This window comes from Carettochelys insculpta, chromosome 33, assembly GCF_033958435.1.
Source record: "Carettochelys insculpta isolate YL-2023 chromosome 33, ASM3395843v1, whole genome shotgun sequence".
Lineage (NCBI taxonomy): Eukaryota > Metazoa > Chordata > Testudines > Carettochelyidae > Carettochelys > Carettochelys insculpta.
In genome coordinates, this window is record NC_134169.1 from 1,143,961 (window position 1) to 1,162,868 (window position 18,908).

Sequence of the window (18,908 nt, forward strand, 5' to 3'; positions counted from 1 at the left end):
TTTGACCCTTTTCCCCCAAGGGTTGACCTGGTGCCTGTAATTCTTCCTGCCTGCACTGTCCACCCAAATGCTCCCTCACAGGGCATGTTTTGCAGCTCAAGCCACAGAGGGAGGTGTAATTGTCACCAGCTCAGGCTAAGGGAGATGCTAAACTGTGGTCCCAAGCCATGTAAGTCTGGGGCTTAGCTGGGCAGAGGCAGTCACTGGAGTAGGGGGTGGAGAGCCATGAGCAGCAGGTGGGCAGGCCTGGGGGGAATACAGGAGAGAACAGCAGAACGGCAGGCTGGTGGGAGGAGAGGTGAGAGCAGGAGGCAGACTGCAGCGGAAGAGGCAGAGCAGGGATGGGAAGAGGTGAGCTGGGAGTGAGGGGAGAGCACAGGTGGGACCTCAGAGGGAGGAGGCTGAGCAAGTCATCTGGAGGGGATATGGGCACAGTGAGCAAACCAGTGCCTCCCCCATACTTCTACAGAGCTCCAAGTGCTCACATGAAGCCTCCACTTCTCGGGACCTTCCCGCCTTGGCACCAGCCATTTGGGAAGAAGGGGCTTTTGAAGTCCAGGGGTCCTTTAGAAAGGCCCCTGTTTACATGGGCAGGGTGCGTTTGGAATGTGGCACTTTTGAATCACTCATGGACACCTCTATGCTAACGGGGAGCTGCATATTCATGGCAGCACCTCATTCGCCTCTGAAAAAATCCCTCATTACCTTTCCCCTTTTGAAAGGAGGGGGCAGTGGAGACAGGCCCTGTTTGTGCCTCTCCTAAGTGCTGTGGGAACAACCTCTGGCACGCAGAGAATCCATTCATGGTCTTGCATAATGGTTTCCTGTTTTATTGAAGGGGTCCCAGTTGGTAAGAAGGAAATGTTGAGTGGATGTGAACATTGTTGGTTGGAAGGTTTGGTTGTGTTTTGTCTCCTCAGGAGAAGTGCAAACTGGGGAAGCTATTGTACCATTGCTATTGATGAAGTTTTTAAAAGTTCCTGGTGCACTTTGCTTTCCCGTTCTTCAAAGGGAAAGTGGCTGATGCACTGGCTTCTGAGAAAACTTTAGAAAAGTGTCCAAAATGTCTCAGGAGGTATTTTCTGCAGCTTGACACTTATCACCTTTGCTTAACAAATAAGTAGTCACTTGTTCAAAACCAGACAGAAACCTTCCTCCTTTCTCTTGTTGTTTCTTCTGTGGGATCAGCTAATTTCTGAAAGAATCCTGAACAGCTCTGCTTTCTTCCTCATTGCTCTTTTTTCTTTCATGAAACTTTAACACTTGAGGGATAGTGGGGAATAACAGCCAAGAAGAAGTCCCATCACTTGAGCACTTGATTGCCACGTATTTAAGAAATATGAGCAAAGAAGAATTCCAACCCTCAGACTGTGTCAACATAAGTGAGTTCTTCTGAAAGATTTTTTGAATGAAGGGGGCTCTTTCAAAAGAGCTCATGGATTGTCTTCACTCAAAAACCATTCTTTTGAAAGGAAATTGAAAGAATGCGTTGCTCCTTCTGCAATCAGTCGTCCTTTCCTGTTTCAGGAACAGCACCTCCTTTCCAAAGCTTCTTTTGAAACAACATGTGCATAAATGCTTTGCAGGGCCTGTCTTTTGAAAGAACCGTCTTCATTTAGGATCCCTGGTCCATTCTTTTGAAAGAGCGGGGGCTGTGTGGATGCTCGCTTTTGAAAGAGCAGATCACTCTTTTGATAGTCTTCTTTGTGTGTGGACGCACTCTTTGAAAGAAGTTCTTTTGGATGAGATCTTCTGGAGGGCTTCTTTCAAGGGATCTCTGTGGAGTACCCATAGCCTCAGCGTGGCAAACTGGCAGTTCCTCCTTCATCCATTTCTTTTCAGCTAATGGCAAAGTACCTCCCAGCATTAGATCATATTGGGGTGATTGCGTATGAAAGCCAGCTGAGCTGGAGAATGGCTCTTTGCTGTTGAAAGATTTGTGCTACAGATGAGTACAGAATGAATTGAGCCTGCCTGGCTCATCAAATATTAAGCAAAACTAGCATAAAGAGAGTACCTTCTTCAGCTGTGTCAGGATGGCCGAGTGGTCTAAGGCGCCAGACTCAAGGTACTGTCTTTCCTTCACCTGGGGGTTCTGGTCTCCTGAAGGAGGCATGGGTTCAAATCCCATTCCTGACATCACTTTCATTTTCTACATGCCAAACTGGCCTCCAGAGGCTCCTGGAAAGAACTGACCTGTCAGCATACTTCCACTGGCTGGAGTCTACCAAGCCTTGCTTTGGATTTCTGTTAGAGCAGTACCAAGACAGGCATAACTCTGACATGAACTTGGTGGGCAAGTGATGGTGAACCTGCAGTGTCAGTTTGACACTTGGAAGTTGCTGTGGGAGGAATATGTCTCTTTGGGAAAGGATCCTGAGTCCTTATCCCAGCCATGTGCCTGGGCACAAACAGCAATGGCCCCTGCATGAGGTGTGTCATAGGGATAAGAGTTACCCCCACCAAAAGCACCACACTGGTGAAGGAAAAGACTTCTCTGTGTTTAGGCAGCTGACATTCAGCTTTATTGAATTCAATAAGGCAACAGATGAGCCGAACTGGACACCAGTAAGGCCAGGTCCAGCAAGGCTGCTTGATGCAGCTAACTCGAGTATTTTATACCCTCCCACAAACAAGTCCAGAGCCAGAAGCAATTAGTTCGAGAAACATCAGTTATTTTCAGAGAGAAAACCGTTCTCAGCAAGGAGGAAGAGGCACTGGGGAGCAAGAGCCCCAAATGCAAGGAGTTCAGTGAGGCATTCCACTGAGCTCACCCTCCCTGCCAGGCCCAAACAGGTGAGGGAAAGTCCAAGCTCTTGTGCACATGCAGAAATAAGAAACAAGAAACGGCGTCGATCTAAGATGGCTTCCACAGCACCTCAGAAAAGAAAACGGCTGTGACGTGACCCAACCAACCCGGCCGCACACCCAGCTCAGCATCCCCAGCTGGCCGCCCCCAAACTCCCAGCGAGGCCCAGCACACAATGAACAGCCCTGCCTTGGCCTGGCTGGACACCCACAGACAATGTTCCCTCCAGCCTTTTCCACCCATGTGTGCAATAAATTTTAGACGCTCTGAACTACGCACCAATGTGCAGCACCAACAGAAACAAAAGCCTCAGTGGTGAGCGCTCTGCTAATCAGCTGGGCAACACTCGAGTCTCTCCGAGCAGTCACACAAGGGCACAGCTGACAGGGAACCCAGCCACAGCCACAGCACCGCACCCAGCCCTGCCCTGATTTGCCTCACTGCAGGGCACAAGGGCTCAGCTCCCTGGGATGCACTGAGTGAGGCAGCCGACTGGCGGGAGGGGTCCGATGCCCTCACAGCTGCAGGGCAGGTCACCCACCTGCCCCTGAGCTCAGCCCGTGCGGGAGGCAGCCGGACAGCTTAAGCAGAACACAGTGTCAGATGGGGGGGGGCTCCTGAGTGCTGCTTCCCAGCCGCGTGCGTCAGCCATGGCCCTGACTTCCTCTTATAATCCAGCCTCCCGGTCAGAGCTGTTCCCGTTCCCTCCACGGGGAGGGGAGATGGTCAAGGTGCTCTCCTGTGCCATTGCATATGGCTGAGCACAGAGAGCCCCAGATCCCCACCAGTCCCGTGCGCTGGGAGCCAGGAGGTTGTTTGAATTCTGTTTTGCTGAAGACGTCAGGCCTGGGCCCTCTGATTATTTTCATGTCTCTGGCTTAACAGCTGGCAGGGCCTTTCAGCTGTGATGGTTGAGTGGTTAAGGTGTTGGACTAGACCTCCCATACGGTTTTCCCTGGGCAGGTTCCAATCCTGCTCACAGCGATGCCTGTGTTAGCCACACTCCTACCCTGGCAATGCAGGCAGGCGCTCTGAGCACAGCCTGAGCTTGCCACACAAAGGTGTCTGTGCCTGGGGCAAATGCTGAAGCTGTGATGCAGTTGCTGCTCCAGACACACACTGGCTGCTGCTGTTTGGGGGAGCCTCTCCGCCGTACCGCTTGCTGGAGGACCGAGGTGCAGACGGGTTCGAAGGAGGCGGCTGGGAGCTTTGAGTATCTCTGTGGAAAGCTGGTCCCAGGTGGGAGGGCCTGCGATGGAGAGAGCAGGAATTGTGTGTGTGGCTGATCCAAGAGGCGATGGAGGCTGGGGTGAGGCTGACAGGAGGTGGGACCTGAATGGGGGTAGCAGTAGCGCAGGGCGGTCGCTCACGAAGGGCCAGGTGAGTGCAGAGCTGCAGCCTGTGTTTGAGGAGGTGAGAAGTGGGAGTCAGCGGAGGCTGCAGAGACAGGGGAGCTGTGTGAGCAGCAGGCCAGGAGAAGGCCCATTTTGCAAATGCTGTGCTAACGGAGCAGCTGCAAAGGAGCAGAGAGTGTCCGGGGAGACACAAGAGCTGCAAACCCTGCCCAGGGCCGCCCATAGCCCCTGTCTGTACCCGTCCAGCAGGGACACGTGGACAGAGCTGGTGCAGGACCCAGCCCCAGAGCGGAGCCTGCCCATGTCCGGACTGTGCTGCTCCCAGGGCAGGGCACTGCAGCTGGGGTTTTGTTCTCAGTGGAAGCAGGGGAAGAGGGAGCTTTGGTCTGGGCCTCGCCCAAGGTCCTTGCATCAGGGTTTTCCTTTCCACTGCACAGAGGCTCTGGGTGAAGTGGGGTCAGTGTCAACTTGGGAAGGGTTGAAACAGCTCCCCTCCGCCCCAAGCCCTGCCCTCGCCTCTGGCTTTACCCCTTTCCTGCACCTGCCCCACCTGCCAGTGGGAACAAGGTTTGGGCTCCAGGCCCTGTGTGTGTCTCTGCGCCCTCAGGACGTTCTCCCACCCTTGGGGTTTGTCCCCTCACTCCCTGTGCACAGCCCCATGTGCTCCCCACTGGCACTTTCTCAGGAGTTCCCCACACTGCATTTAGTGCAGCCAGGGGCCCTATTCTGCCTGGGCTGTTGTGCCGTTGGGGAAGTGCCCAGCTCCCAGGGCAGCAGGAGCAAACGGCACTTTCAACAGCCTTTCTCTGGGCACTGCTGAGCAGGGACCCCAGGGGCTCCAGGGTGGGACAGCCACATGGACACCTGCCTCAGGCCCTGTGGCTGGTGCTGCAGACTGATCTATTGCTCTCAGCGTCAGAGAGAGGGGAGTGTGACATTCATCTCTACAGGCAAGTGTCTGCCCCTTTCCCAGCTCAGCCCAGCCCCTGGGAGAGACCAGAGCCCCTGAGCCAGCACTGGGGACAGGCCCTTCTCTTTGAGGCAGCTGCCCATGTGAGTGGCTGCAGCTGAGCCAGGGCTGCCCCCACCTTACCCCCATGTGTGGCTGGGGCACTGCACCCCAGCTGTGCTTGGGGCCGTGCTCACCCCAGGAAGCCGCACCGCAGGGAAAAGGAGTGAGTGTAGCCCTGTGGGGCCAAACCTGATGTCCTGTGTCCCCGGCGGACCAGCCAGTGGCAGAAAGGTTCCTGGCAGCATTCACTTTGGTGAATATAAAAGGCTCATAGAGGTATCAGGTGAGGTGGCTGAGTGGTGAAGGTGATAGACTACAAATCCCTTGTGCCCTGCATATTATGCAACCCTTCTATTAATGGCAGGTGCTTGCCAGAACAGCCGGGTTCAACTCCTGGGGGGTTTCTTGTCAAGGACACAACCAATCAGCTCAAGCCCCCACCCAGTGGCCTGGGACAATTTCAGCCCACTTGCTGGGTGCCTGTAAGGCAGTTCTCCCCCTGGCACCAGCACAGAGTCTGAGATAGAAACAGCTTATTTAATAGCAATGACCATAACGTACCCCAAGGATACAGTGACAGATGCCGTGTGTCTAAGCAAAGAAGAGAAAAACCCCTTTACCCAGATCCCATCCCCATACGCTGTAGAACCAAGTCTCTTGCTGGGGCTCTTGGCCCTTTACCCCACACACAGTTTCAGGGTGTACCTCCTGCGGTGCATCCCGAACCCAGAGCCCATAGATACGTCACAGGGGCAGTACGAGCTGCCCACTTATCTGCAGCATCCCACTGGCTGCCCCTCCTACAGGCCAGTCAGCCACCCACCCACCGGTTGCGGTCATCCGCACTCTTCCTACATGCCATCCACCATCATCCATCACTACGCCTACCAGCCAGCCACCTGCCAGTCAGCATCGTCCCTCCCTCACCCATCACACTGCTGGGGATTGCCCTGAAGTAGAAACCTGTGATTTCAGCTCTATGTGATCTTAGCTGCTACTTTGCAACTTCAGCTCTTAATACCTCCAGAAGGGCTTCATGAACACCCTAGCACCCAACTCTTTGTTGCAACAGGTAGTAACAGCCAGACCAAACCAGACCTACAGCTTTACAACCAACCAACAGACAGACAGACAGACAAGACCCAATCAGCAAGCAAGCCAACTAACCTAATTAGTCCTGCTCCTCAGATGTTTACAATGCTTTAAATCAGGGAGCCCTTCATTATCAATGTCTTTTGCAGCTGTGGCAACTGCTCTGTCCACTACAACAACCCAGAGCATTGGTGAGATCTCACAACTCCCACACTGAGTGTCAGCTTAAATTGTGATTTTACAACAACGTGTTTACAATAGACCAAATCTCATGGCTGACTTGTGACCCATTAGGCTTTGCCTGAAAGGTATCACACATGCACACCTTTGCACTCTCATGCAAATGGCCTCTGGGGGACACATTCCTCCCAGCCTCAGTAACCTTGTGTTCCTGCTGCCACATTCCCTACACAGAGGTTCAAATCCCATTATCATTGAATCTTTATAGTCACCAGCCTGCTGAGGTTTGTTGAGCTCCAGCCTGTGTGTGTGATGTTGCTTCCTACACACCCCCTCCCTCTGCCTGCTGCCTCCCAGCTTCTCTGCTGGCCACAGGACAAGCACAGACCAACTCTGGGAGGCTGAGCTGAGCTCTGGCTGCCAGAGGTGGGGGTGGGATGATTTCATTTGCCTGACAGGGCCCAGCTTGTCTCCAATGTCAGCCCAACAGTGCTGTGCTCATCTCAGTCCCCTGCAGTGCTCCTGCCAGGACCTCAGTAGGGCCCCAAACACAACCAGTGGTGCAGTGCTCTGGTAAAGAGGGGAGCCCTGCTCAGGTGCAGCCAATGACAGGGGAAGGGCACCTGCCCAAGGCTTCATATGGTGCTCTGGTCTCTCCTAGCTCCTGGGCTGGCAGTGCACATGTGGGAAAGGAGCAGATACTTGAGCAGGGGAAATGAATGATGCTCTGCCATGGACAGTAATAGCTCCATCTACAGCCCAAGTCACAGGGCATGAGGCAGGTCTCCTTTCAACTGTGCTACCCTGTACAGATCCTGACTTCTTCTGTGCTTCTCAGCAGCTGGGGAAAAGCCTCTTTGGGACTTATCTCCTGCCCCACAGCTGAAAGGAGCCCCACAGTTAAGAGGCCCCTTTTGGGGAGAGCTGATTTTCTATCCCATTTTGATGCTGGCTGCAGAGCACATGCTGCTTTGTAGGTGGGAACAGCCAGGTTCTGTGATCTTTAGGGAAGTCCTCTGGCCAATGCAGTCATGGCCCTCCCCTCCTCTTGTGCTGGCCTTGGGTGCTCTGGAGCATTAGAGCATCCCATGGAGGTGTCAGAACTAGCAGCCCCTGCTCCAAGGGCCCAGAGGGGGACAGATGAGTTGGGCTCTAGCCTGGAACTCTTCCTCTCACTTGCTGTCCCCTGACTTTCTTAGCCTGCTCTGGATGGTCCTTCCTTTAAATGCCAAGTGTGCAATAGGAATTGCCTGGCAGCTCCAGGTGCTGGCAACAATTGGGTGGCAATCAGGAGAAGCTGTGAAAAACACAACCTCACGCCTCAGGTATCTCTTCACAGACTGGTAAGTTGCAGGGCCTCGACCTATTGCAGCCATGTTGGTGACTCAGCCCAGCCAGAGTCCTATCTAACTCCAGTGGGCCTCACTCATCCAGCAGGAGGAAAAAAACACTTTGTCAGGTGCACCAGTGAATAAAGAAGCCCAAGCTTTGGAGAGACAAAGATTTACAGCAACAACACAACCAACCAGCCATCCACTGAGATTTGAACTCAGATTGCAGAGATCAGACTCCTGAGTAGTGCTTTTTACACCTCAGGACCAACCAAATGTAACTCCTTAGAGCACCTGTGACTCTTGACAGGCTGGCACCCTGCACTCCATGCCACCCTCCAGCTGTTTCACCTCTCAGGACACTCCTTCCTGCCCCATTTCTACCACTCTTCTCCCCTAGACATTCAGCCCAACCCGTCTTGCTGCCAGCTCCACCTGGTTGTAAGGCAACATTTTTTAGAAGCCCCCAAAAGGTGAAAAGGGTTAATATTTATTTTACAATTACCAGCCTGCAGGGAATTAACAGAAATGAAGAGACTGGGGAGCTTGCTGGTGCGTGTGTATGAATATCTAGCTGAGGGAGGACATAAAGGCCTTGGATGTGAATTCCCAGAATAATTGACATCCTCTCGACACACACATTTACAAAGTGTGCAGAGACCTTTCCTGCTGGAAGTGATGTATTTGATAGACTCTGAATGAGCACCTCTTTATGGAAATAAGACCCAAAATTCTTCATGTCAGTCTCAACTTTCAGTTTCGCTGTGTAGCCAGATTTCAACAAAGGGAGGGGTTTGCTAGGTTTATCTGCATTGGCACTGACAAATGTTAAGGGTTCATTTCCATTTTCAGGATCCCCATACGATAGAAGTCCAGAGCATGTTGGGAAAGGTGATACAACTATTGTCATACAAGTGGCTGCCTTTGAAAAGGGGAGCATGGATTAGAAAGAAGATCACTTTACCTGGAATCAAATACTCTATCACTGGCTGACATCCATATTTCACTCTTGCTTGAATCGCTAATCTTCAGATCCCTGTAAGACAAACTCTTCTTCCCCAGGCTCCTTTTTCTGTCCCAGCCCAGAGTAGTTTTTCAAATGGGTGTTGATTAAACTTTCTCTCCTCACGCGCACACCACAGCTTCCCCACTGACCTAGGTTCTCCCACTCACATAGCTACCATCACTCAGGAAGGCAGATTTCCTTTGTGTGTGGGACAGTGTTCTTCTATATGCTTGGAGACTGTTTAGTAGAAATCAGAGAAAATGCACTGAAGGACATGAGCCGATCTGTGAGGTGTGGCTGGGTTTGCATTCAGGGTAGGTAAGTCTTTTATCTGGCACATTTGATTATCTAGCCCCCCGGGTGCCCTGTGAGTGATAGAGAATAGATCTTCTACAATATCAATATATCAAAGCAAAACCTGGGGTTGAAGACACATGCTCTGTCCTTTATATTCCTGATTTTAGCACAGGCCCTTCAAGGAGGTGTTGGTGGTGTAGTGGTTAGCATGGCTGCCTTCCAAGCAGTTGGTCTGGGTTCAATTCCCAGTCAACACAGGTTAACTTCTTGCTTTTAATTTCTCCGTTGGAAGCGGAGAGAGGGCATGTCCTGCTCCTTGGTGAAATGGGAAGTGTCTTGGCTTTTTAAGCTATCATGCTTGGTGTGAGCCAAGTTCTGTCAGCTAAAGGTTGTGGATAGCTTCTGTGCAACCCGCCCCACTGCCTTGTGGGTTATCCTGGTAAGGTGCAAGGCTGAGGGAGTAAACCCAGACAGAAAGTCCGGAGGGGAGTCCTTAGGCAGTTCTGTGCCAACTTCTGGCATTGACCTGGCAGTCTCTGCAGCTGAGCTGGTACCAGACGTAGAGGTTATCCTCTCCTTTGGATGATGTCAGTAAAGTCGAGAGGGGGACACTGGAGTCTGGGAAGCCCAGGGTCCCACAAAATTGCCCAGGCTCGTGCCTGGAGAGGTACTCCAGCATCTGCAGTAGCTTTGTTGATTTTCAAAAGGCATTTGACAGGATAGATCAGAAAGTGACTTGGGTGCTGTTGGAGTCACAGGGAGTGAATAGAAGACTGATCGGTTGTTGACAGGTATCAACAACAATGCTCAGGCAGTGGTAAGAATGTGTGGAGGGATGGGCATTTGGTTATAACAAGTATCTTCATCATGCATCTTGACAAGATGGAGGAAAAAGTAGACGGAGTAGCTGCTCGGGATGATAATCTACAAGCTGAGGTTTGTGGATAATATAGTTCTCATTGAAGATGATGAAAAGAAGGAAACAAGAATGGTGCAGGTGCTAAATGAGGAAGGGAAGTGGTAAAGATGGATTATGAATATTGTTATACAAAAACAACGATATATGTAGATTAGAAAATTAGAAGGGAGATCAGTGCAGATGGGATCGAAGTAGAGAAGATCACATATGTGGGAAGCAACATCATATATGCTCTGGGCTGTGAGAAGGAAATAGCGACTTGAATTGTGAAAGCAAGTGCGTGTCTGAAGGCAATGGATGAGAACTGAAGAAACAAAGCAATTATGTTAGGAGCAAAGCTGAGTGTCTCGAACACGTGTGTATTCAGCAGCATGATGTGCGGTTGTGAGACATGGGTGATCAGGAAAGATTCAAAGAGAAGGATATTGGCATTTGAGAGGAGCTGTTATAAAAAGATTCGGATAATGGGATAGATGCTGAAGCTCACCTATGAGGAATTCTACATAAAGAAGCAACTGAAAGAAAACCTACTGCAGCAGGTTATGCAATGGAAGTTACAGGAATTTGAGTCTATCTGCAGAATGCAGGAGGAAAAAAAAATCAAGACCCTGGTATTTAACATTATGAATGGTTCAAACAGGAAAGGCAGAGCCCACAGAGAATGGGGAGATGGTGCACTAGATGGGTGTGGAGTTTGTCTACAGAAACTAAGCTGTTCCACCCTGGACAGGGAAAGAATGAAGGAAATTGGGAGTCATTGGCCACCAGTGAGCACTGAGCCACTGGTCCTTGAGGGTCTGTGGATTAGCTGGTTGAAGCGCATGTCTTAGAAGCAGAGGAGCCTGGGTCCCATTCCCAGTAGTGCCTGGGTTTTAGCAATGGCGATGGGCTCTGTGGCTTAGCTGATGAATGCATGACCTGGCATCCACCCACCCTCAGGCTCTGTCTCCCATTCCCCACAGCCCTGAGCCCTGGCTAGGAATTACTTCAGACCCTGCTGCCCCTCACCCGTTGCGCTAGGCCCCTGCCGGGTGTCCCCTCAAACCCTGCCTGTCCCCTCTCTCTGCTGCCCTGAGCACAACATTAACATGGCCCATGTTCCCTGACAGAGGGTAACACCATCACCACCTGCTGCAACGTGCTTCCAGCGGAGGGAGCCCAGTCTGCTGCCTGCTCTTGAGCTCAGCTGCTCCCAGCTCACCCACAGCACATGGCCTTGGAGCAGCTGCTCTCCTGCCTGCTCTCCTACCCACAGACACAGAGCCCGCAGGAGCAGACCCCACAGCTGTCACCCCAACTCCAGAACCTTCTGCGAATGCAGCACTAAACCTGCCCACCAAAATGACCCACATGCAACTCACTCCTACCCGCTCCAAGTGTATTACCATATTAGGTACACGGCTCACATGTGCATCAGCACTTTCTCTCGCCTGAGGTAGTCCATGGTCCTGACTTCCTCTTTCAAATACTGCCTCCAGAGCAAACGTGTGTGAGTTCCCAGCAGGTGGGAGAGGAGATGTTCAAAGAGCTCTCTTGTACCCTTGCACACAGCTAAGCACAGACGGCCCCAAATCCTGCCTCCACATTGAGAGGTTTGGTGGGGGGAACCCAGCTGTAAGAGGAAGGGGCTCTGGTCTCACTTTGCATTGGAAGAAAAGGCTGGAGAATGCAATTCTTATTGGAGAACGTGGGCATCGATCCCACTGCCTGTTGCATGCAAAGCAATGCAATTAGCTCTACCTTTTGAGCTAATTCCCCAGGGTATGAGATAAAGCCCTGCCCCAGCCACCTCACTGTTGAGTCCATATGTCCCTGCAGCTCCCCGGCTCCTTTCCTAAGACGACACTTGTAAGACCCGTTGCTACCAGCTGGCTGGCTGAGCTGTTCAGACAGTGCTGCTAATAACGCCGAAATGACAGTTTCCAGTTCAAGGTGAGCCCTTGGCGCATCTTGACTAAGTGGCCTGGCTGCTCTGGACAGGGAGGTTCCTGTGGCTTTGCAGTGCCTGATGTCGTCTGAACAGGTTCTACTGGCTGCGTCAACTCCCTGGACTCAGCTTCATTAAGCGCCGTGGGCAGGTGATATCCATGTAACGGGTGGCTCTGTGAACTGCAGAGGTCTGTAGCATGCGGTGCTTAGGCAGATACTTCATTTCTGAGAGCAGCTGCAGTGGAGATTGTGGAGAGTTCGTGGTCTGTGGGAGGAGGTGTTTCCATTGGGGCTCTGGGGTGGATTTTTATGTTTCACTGAATGGCCATGTCTGTGATTTATTTATAAGGCCATTTTCAGAGTGCTTCATCTGGGTGTGTTTAACAGCTGGAGCTGTAAGAAAGGGTGATCAAATAGAGGTACTGAAATGGGGCATTAATATTCTTTTTAATATGACGTCACATGAAATAACTATTAGAAACATTGCTCCTTGTGAGTTATCCCCCGGTTAGATGTGTTTGTCTTCCATACCTTTGATCTGTTCCAAACATGTATTTATAGGTAAGGATGTTAATCTGTACCCATGATGCAAATCTGCACATGACCCCAGCATTGGTGTTGCCCCTAAAAAGTTCATCCCACCTTAAAGGAAATTCCACCAGCCCGAGGATGGGCAATGTCCGAGGGAACACGGATGTGGCCTTTGTCCTCTGGTGACTGAAAGAGGGTGGTGTGAGTGCTGTAACTGGTGAACCTCGTGGGCTGCTGCCCACCCCCAATGGCCAGACCACTGGAAGGATGCAGAGCAGAAGCTATAATTCTGGATAGTTTTGCAGAAAATGTTTGCTCCCTGCCTTGGAATTGACTGGGGCTGAGGGAGGTCTGGACTGTTCCATGTTACACCACTGAGGGGACAATGCTACTCCTTTTGCTTGACACCTCTCAGATTATTCATCTGATTTTTCTGGCCATATTTGGGAAACTGATTCATTCTGTCTGGTGCACTCCCCTGTGGGACCAAGAGCCCCCGGAATGCAGGTAGCAGTGTCTGGGAATGGATATATTGCTTGGCATTTAGCCACCAAGGTCATGAGGTGCAGTGCCTCAGTTTCCCCTTCCCCACCGCAATGCAGGCTTGTTACCCCTTTCCTGCTCTACCCAGTTGTAAGCCTGTCTAAAGGTCGTGGTTTACAAGCTGCCTGCTTTTGGGACTGCTCTGCTCCTGTCCCAGCATGTCCACAATCTTTCTCCCAAAATCATGTGTGTCACACACTGTTAAAGGATTCACCATCATACCTGGCCCACAGACAGCCACAGACACCCCCAGCCAGGCTGCTCCCCAACCCCCTGGAAGACTCAACACTGACCAAAGGCCTCTCAGAGATCAGCCTGAGGGCAGATCGGCAGAGACACCCCCAGCCAGGCTGTTCCCCTGACTCTGGCAGGCCACACAGTGACTGAAAGCCTCCCCTCAACCAGAATGGGGCCAGCTGCTGACAGTCTGCTCCCAGTGTCAGGAGAGCACAGAAAGCAGAGCCAGCTCCTCAGCAGCTTTGTCACCACTCCTGCTTATGGGTCTCAGTTTGGCAGTGGGGCAGGAGATGTGTCCTCAAGAGCTTTCTCACCTTCGAATGAGAAGTGAAGAAACCCCAGTACTGCAAAGGGGCTAGTAAATGAGCTCTCTCCTGCACAAGGACAGGCACCATTTGGAAGAGGGAAACTGCCCAACATACAAACCTGTATTGCCCCACCTCTTCTTTGGCAAGGCCAGAAAGGTGATGGCTCAGTGGGAGCAGCCAGGGCTCATGCCTGACCAGCGACTGCTTCCCAGAGTCCAGTTGGACCCAAGCCATTGCTCAGAGCAGCCAAGGAGAAGGTTGCAATCTGTGGGCAAAGGCTGCACAGAGTGAGTATAGAGCAAGTAGGACCACATGGGAACTCAGACCACCAATGGCCTCATCCGAAGTCCAACACTGTGTCCAACTGGCCACACAGAAAAGCGGCGCCTGAGCCCTCCCTTCCGGCAGGCAGATGTTCTGCTTCTTATGCCATTTTGCAATGAGCAGAGACTCTCTGGGCTCCCATCAGTAAGTGGTGGGGACGGAGTCTCAGCGTTAGAGGAACCTCCCAGAAATCAGCCTGTATCCCCCACTGGTCCAAAGCCCTCCCCATGGACCAAACCCAAAGGGGCCCTGCTGTTGTGTTCACCTCATCTGCTCTGAGGGAGGCCACTGCTGTGGCTCAAACCTTCCTGCCCTCACACCCCACCGAGCCAGACCCGGAAAGGCAAGTCTGACCTGGTATGGGAGTGGAGAGGCTGTGTTAATAAAGGTGGGGGGGGTCCTTCTAATCTGTGCTACCTTCCCCCACCAGCAGCCCCCAACCCTGGCACTGCACCAAGTGGGATGGAAAACTTTAGTCAACTATGAACCTCCTTGTTACCCCAATATTTTCCACTGGGCTGGCCTGCCCCTGCCTCAGCCACTCACTGGCCTGGCCCACACCCCTCCCCATCCAGCATCTTGAACTCCCATCTCCAGAGACGGCTGTGACCAGAAGACACCATCTTAGATGGGTCAGCCAACCACACCCCAGCTTTTACCCTCTTCACCCCACAACCCCCTCTGTCCACTTTGCACCTGCCTCTCCCTGCTGTCAGGCTCTCCCCAAGAGGTTCCTCTGCCCCACTTCAGGCTCCCCGCCAGTCCTACACTGTCAGTGGGGCAATGAGGACCATAGGCCAGGCCCTTGCCACTATTTCCTGTGTGAGCGGAGCAGGAGGTGGCCCCGGGGGAGAAGGTGGGGCAGGGACTGGTGGAGGCAGACACCAACAGACACTGGGGGATGAGGCAGATGGGTGCAGGCAGAGACAGAGCAGAGCAGGACAGCATTGCAGAAGCAGAGCAGAGCAGGGCATGGGAGAGACGCCTACTTGTCTGGAGCTTTACTCACAGCAGGTGGCAGCAGCCAGCTTGTGTCTGGAGCACCGACCACATCACAACCGTGGCATTTCTCCCTCGAAAGAGCCAGCCTTTGTGCAGCAGGATTAGGGACCCAGCCTCTTGCATTTGCCACCCACACAGGGTGTGCCAGTGTGTGTGGGGCTGAATTGCCCTGGGTAGGGGTAAAAGGCAGGCTTTGCTGTAAGCAGGATTTGAACCTGTGCACGGAAACCCTAGAGGATTTCAAGTCCAACACCTTAACCACTCATTCATCACATCTCTGAGCCTTTTACTGTTTTGTTATCATGGATACTGTTCTCAGCCATGTGCAATGGCACAAGAGAGCACCTTGAACATCTCCTCTCCCCCTGGAAGGAACGGGAACAGCTCTGACCTGGAGGCTGGATTTGTGAGGAAGTCAGGACCATGGACAAAGCACATGACTGGGATGCAGCACTCAGGATCCCTTCCCCAAATACAAGTATCTGCTCCTCATTTGACACTGTGTTCTGCTAAAGCTGCCTGGCTGCCTCCAGCATGGGCTGCGCTCAGGGACATGTGGTTAACCTGCCCTACAGATGTAAGGTCATCAGGTCCCTACCACCAGTTGGCTCCCGCACTCAGTGTATCCCAGGGAATGAGCCCTTGTGCCCTGGGGTGACCCAAAGCAGGTCTGGGCTGGGTGGGATTCTGTGTCTCTGGCTGTGTTCCCTGTCACATGCTGGAGTTACCTTCTATCAGAGCTTTAGTTTGCTCCCTGCAAGCCATTTGGTCTGTTTCTCTTTGAGCCTCTCTGTCCGTTGCGGCCAGTGCACAGAGCACAGTCAACCTGGCCAAGGCTGTTGGCTGATGTTTTTGGTTCATTAATTGAAAAACTGTTCCCTGTCTTGCTAAAAGGTATTCCAGGTTCTCACTTTCAGGAACTCATAGGAGCAGGGAATGCTCAGTCACAGACTAGCCATAGAAGCAGAAATCCCTGCCAGGATAGAAATGAGTTGCTGTGTTTGTTGTTGAGTTCAATGGGGGAACTTGTGTGATATCCAGTGTCCCACAGAATCTCACCTGGATTCTTCTTCCTCTCTCCTGAAATGCCATCACCTGGGTGGCACTTGTCATAACACGTGGGTGGGTTGAACTAGCTACAGGAGTGGGCAGAGGTCTAAGTGCTGCATTTCTATAGCTCAGCTGGTAGAACAGAGGACAATAGGGAGTCTTCAGCAAGAAGCCAAGAGCCCAAGGGAGGCCATTGATTGTCTGCCAAGCCCCTGGCCCTGCTCAAAGGTTTCACACAGGGAAAGCTGTAAAGTCAGCCCCGCCCCCAGGGCACAGTGATTTGCACTGGGCTGGTAATAAAGCAAAGGGGTTGTGTAGAGAATCACAAGTGGGACTGAAGGGCAGAAGGAGACAGAAAGGCAAAATGTTCTTCTCGTTACACTGCAGCAAATGCTCACCCTGAAAAGCTCCAGCCGGGGCAGCACAGCCCATCCCCCACTCCGTGAGAGACAGGAGATAACTCTGCCCCACAGCTGGGCCATTCCTCATTCCACCCCTGGGGTGTGAAGAGGGAGAAAGGAGGGTGTGGAGAGCACAGAGTGAAAGTCAGGCTGAGGTAGCAAAGGACGGGCAGGACTCCAGGCTCTGCTGGTGGGATCCTGGCACTGGGGCAGGTGGGGTGGGAGGAGGGTAGATTGGTGGAGTCTGATCCACACACTGCAGACAGGACAGGAAGTTAAAGGGGGTTTTTCGTTCCTCTCACCCTCAATGTCCTCTTGGCGACAACTCCAGCTTCCGTCGGGCACAATGTCTGTGCTGGGCAATGGGAAGGGGTTGTTGTGGGCATCCATCACAGTGGGTCGGCCCCACAAAAGCTCGTCACTTGATAAATTAGGTTGGTTGTCTTTAAAGTGCTACAGGACGGCTTTTTGGCTGAAGACACAGACTAATACAGATACTTCTCTGCCAGGACCCACACCTCAAGCAAAGGGGGCACCATGGCTTAACTGGCTAAAGCACCTACCTTGTGAACAGGGCATCCTTGGTTCAAATCTCAGGGCATCACCCAGGAGTGCCTTGTTGTATATCACGAGCAATGTTTTCTGACATGTGTCTGGGGACCAAAAAGCCCTCCCTCGGCAATCCCAGTCATGGCTGGGGGAGGCAAAGGCTGATGGGAGAGGAGCATTGGGAAGAATCCAGGCACAGACAAGATCTCAGACAAAGGCAGCTGAAACTGGTGTTGGAAAGGTGGCTCCTCTGACTACAAGAAAAGACTGATCCTCCCAGCACTATGGGTCTCTGGCACTGCCTCTGCCCAGAAGGTAACAGTGCAATCTCTGCAGGTGGGGTGGGGCAGGGCAGGAGAGGGAGCGTTACTCTCCTCTCACATCCCTTTGTTTGTCACTGACAAAACACAAAAGAGTTTGGAGAAAAGTCCCAGAGAGGCACTGTGGCTTCCCTGCCTGTGGAGATTAGGAAAGCAACACCCAGTGGTGCCTGGCCAAATCTTTCTGGCTGCCTCTCACCTGCTTTGCAGCACCTCTGGGCTGTGCTGGAGAGTTCAGAGAGCTGCAGGAGGCGGCTGCCGTCCTTCTGCAGGAAGAACAACCACTGACAGGTGGACAGCTGAGGTGGCTGCAGAGTGGGTGTGGGGAGCATGGGAGGAACCCCAAAGCCCTTTGTCTGTTACTAAGGCAGGGAGGTGATGCCCTTGATTCTTGTTATTCACCAACAGGTCTATGGAGCCAAGGGCTCAGCATTAAGGCCTGGGCCACTGAGCACTGGGGAATCCCATTCACAGTGTGTATTGTCTCCTGGCCCTCTCCTGCCCCAGACCTGCCTCTGCAGAGACACCCCCCACACTAGTGAGCGACAGCGTTGGCCTGTGCTTGGAGTCTGCCCAGCACAGGCGCTGGGAGGCAGCAGGCTCAGCTGTGCTAGAAGTAGCATCGCACAATAGGACTGGAACTCAACAAAGCTCAGCAGGATGGTGCCTGTAAAGGCTCAGTGAGGATGGGATTCAAGCCCTGCGGAGCACAATGGATTAGCCGTCCATCCCCTTCACCACTCGGCCGCCTCACCCAACACGCCTGGAACTTTTTCATATGTCCCAACTTCAGCCCTGCCAGGAAGTCTGGCTGGGGACACGGGAAGGGCAGGTTTGGCCCAACAGGGCTACGCTCACTCATGTCCCCTGCAGTGCTGCTTCCTGGGGTGAGCAGGGGACTGTGGTGCCCTGCCCTGGGAGCAGCACAGCTCAGCCCATGTGTCCCTGCTGGGTGGGTCCAGAGCAGGGCCATGGGCAGGGTTTGCAGCCTTTGTGTCTCCTCCTGTCATGCTCTGCTCCTTTCCAGCTGCTCCCTTAGCACAGCAGCTCCGGCTGGATTGGCCCCTTCTCTGCCAGGTCAGTCTGTGAGGGGCCGATGGGAGGCAGGTTCAGGAACAGGCTTTGGCTGGGTCTGGCTGGGACTGAACATGTGGGATCAGGCAGGGGCACTTGCCTGGCACAGCTTATTTTGGCTGAGGAGCAAAGATAGCTCTGTGATTCCCAGCCAGCGACATCAGTGAGGGCAAAGCCTTCAAGTCCATGCTCCTGACCTTGCCTCCCATCACACACACACATTGCCCCCCCCACCACCCACTCACCGCCCCCACAGGTAACACATGGGGGGGTGAAAAAATGAAACAGATTGTGATAGTGTGGGGGGGGCGTGTGGGTGCATGTGTGAGACTCAGGCTGTAGGTAAAGTATCTTCTGTAAAAGGCCTTGTGATTGGAGAAAAACATCTCCAATACGCCTACCTTCATACCTCCAGCTTCCATCCCAGACACACCACACGATCCATTGTCTACAGCCCAGCATTAAGATATAACCACATTTGCTCCAACCCCTCCGACAGAGACAAACACCTGCAGAATCTTCTGACTCAGGAAGCTGCCAACATTCCTCCTGCCTCCCAAGGACACTTGCTATCACAGCAATAGCTGAGAAAAACACCTCCAATATTGAGGTGATGACCTGAAAGCCTCATAAACAGCT

The 18,908-nt window shown here is 52.6% G+C and overlaps 2 non-coding genes across 2 annotated transcripts; both read left to right on the top strand.

Moving 5' to 3' along the window:
- The first annotated feature begins 2,030 nt into the window (after window positions 1-2,030).
- TRNAL-CAA (transfer RNA leucine (anticodon CAA)) lies at window positions 2,031-2,139 on the top strand. Its single transcript has 2 exons — window positions 2,031-2,068; window positions 2,094-2,139. It is a non-coding gene; the product is annotated as a tRNA-Leu (tRNA).
- A 7,128-nt stretch (window positions 2,140-9,267) lies between these two features.
- On the top strand, window positions 9,268-9,339 carry TRNAG-UCC (transfer RNA glycine (anticodon UCC)). The gene has a single exon. It is a non-coding gene; the product is annotated as a tRNA-Gly (tRNA).
- The last annotated feature ends 9,569 nt before the right edge of the window (window positions 9,340-18,908 follow it).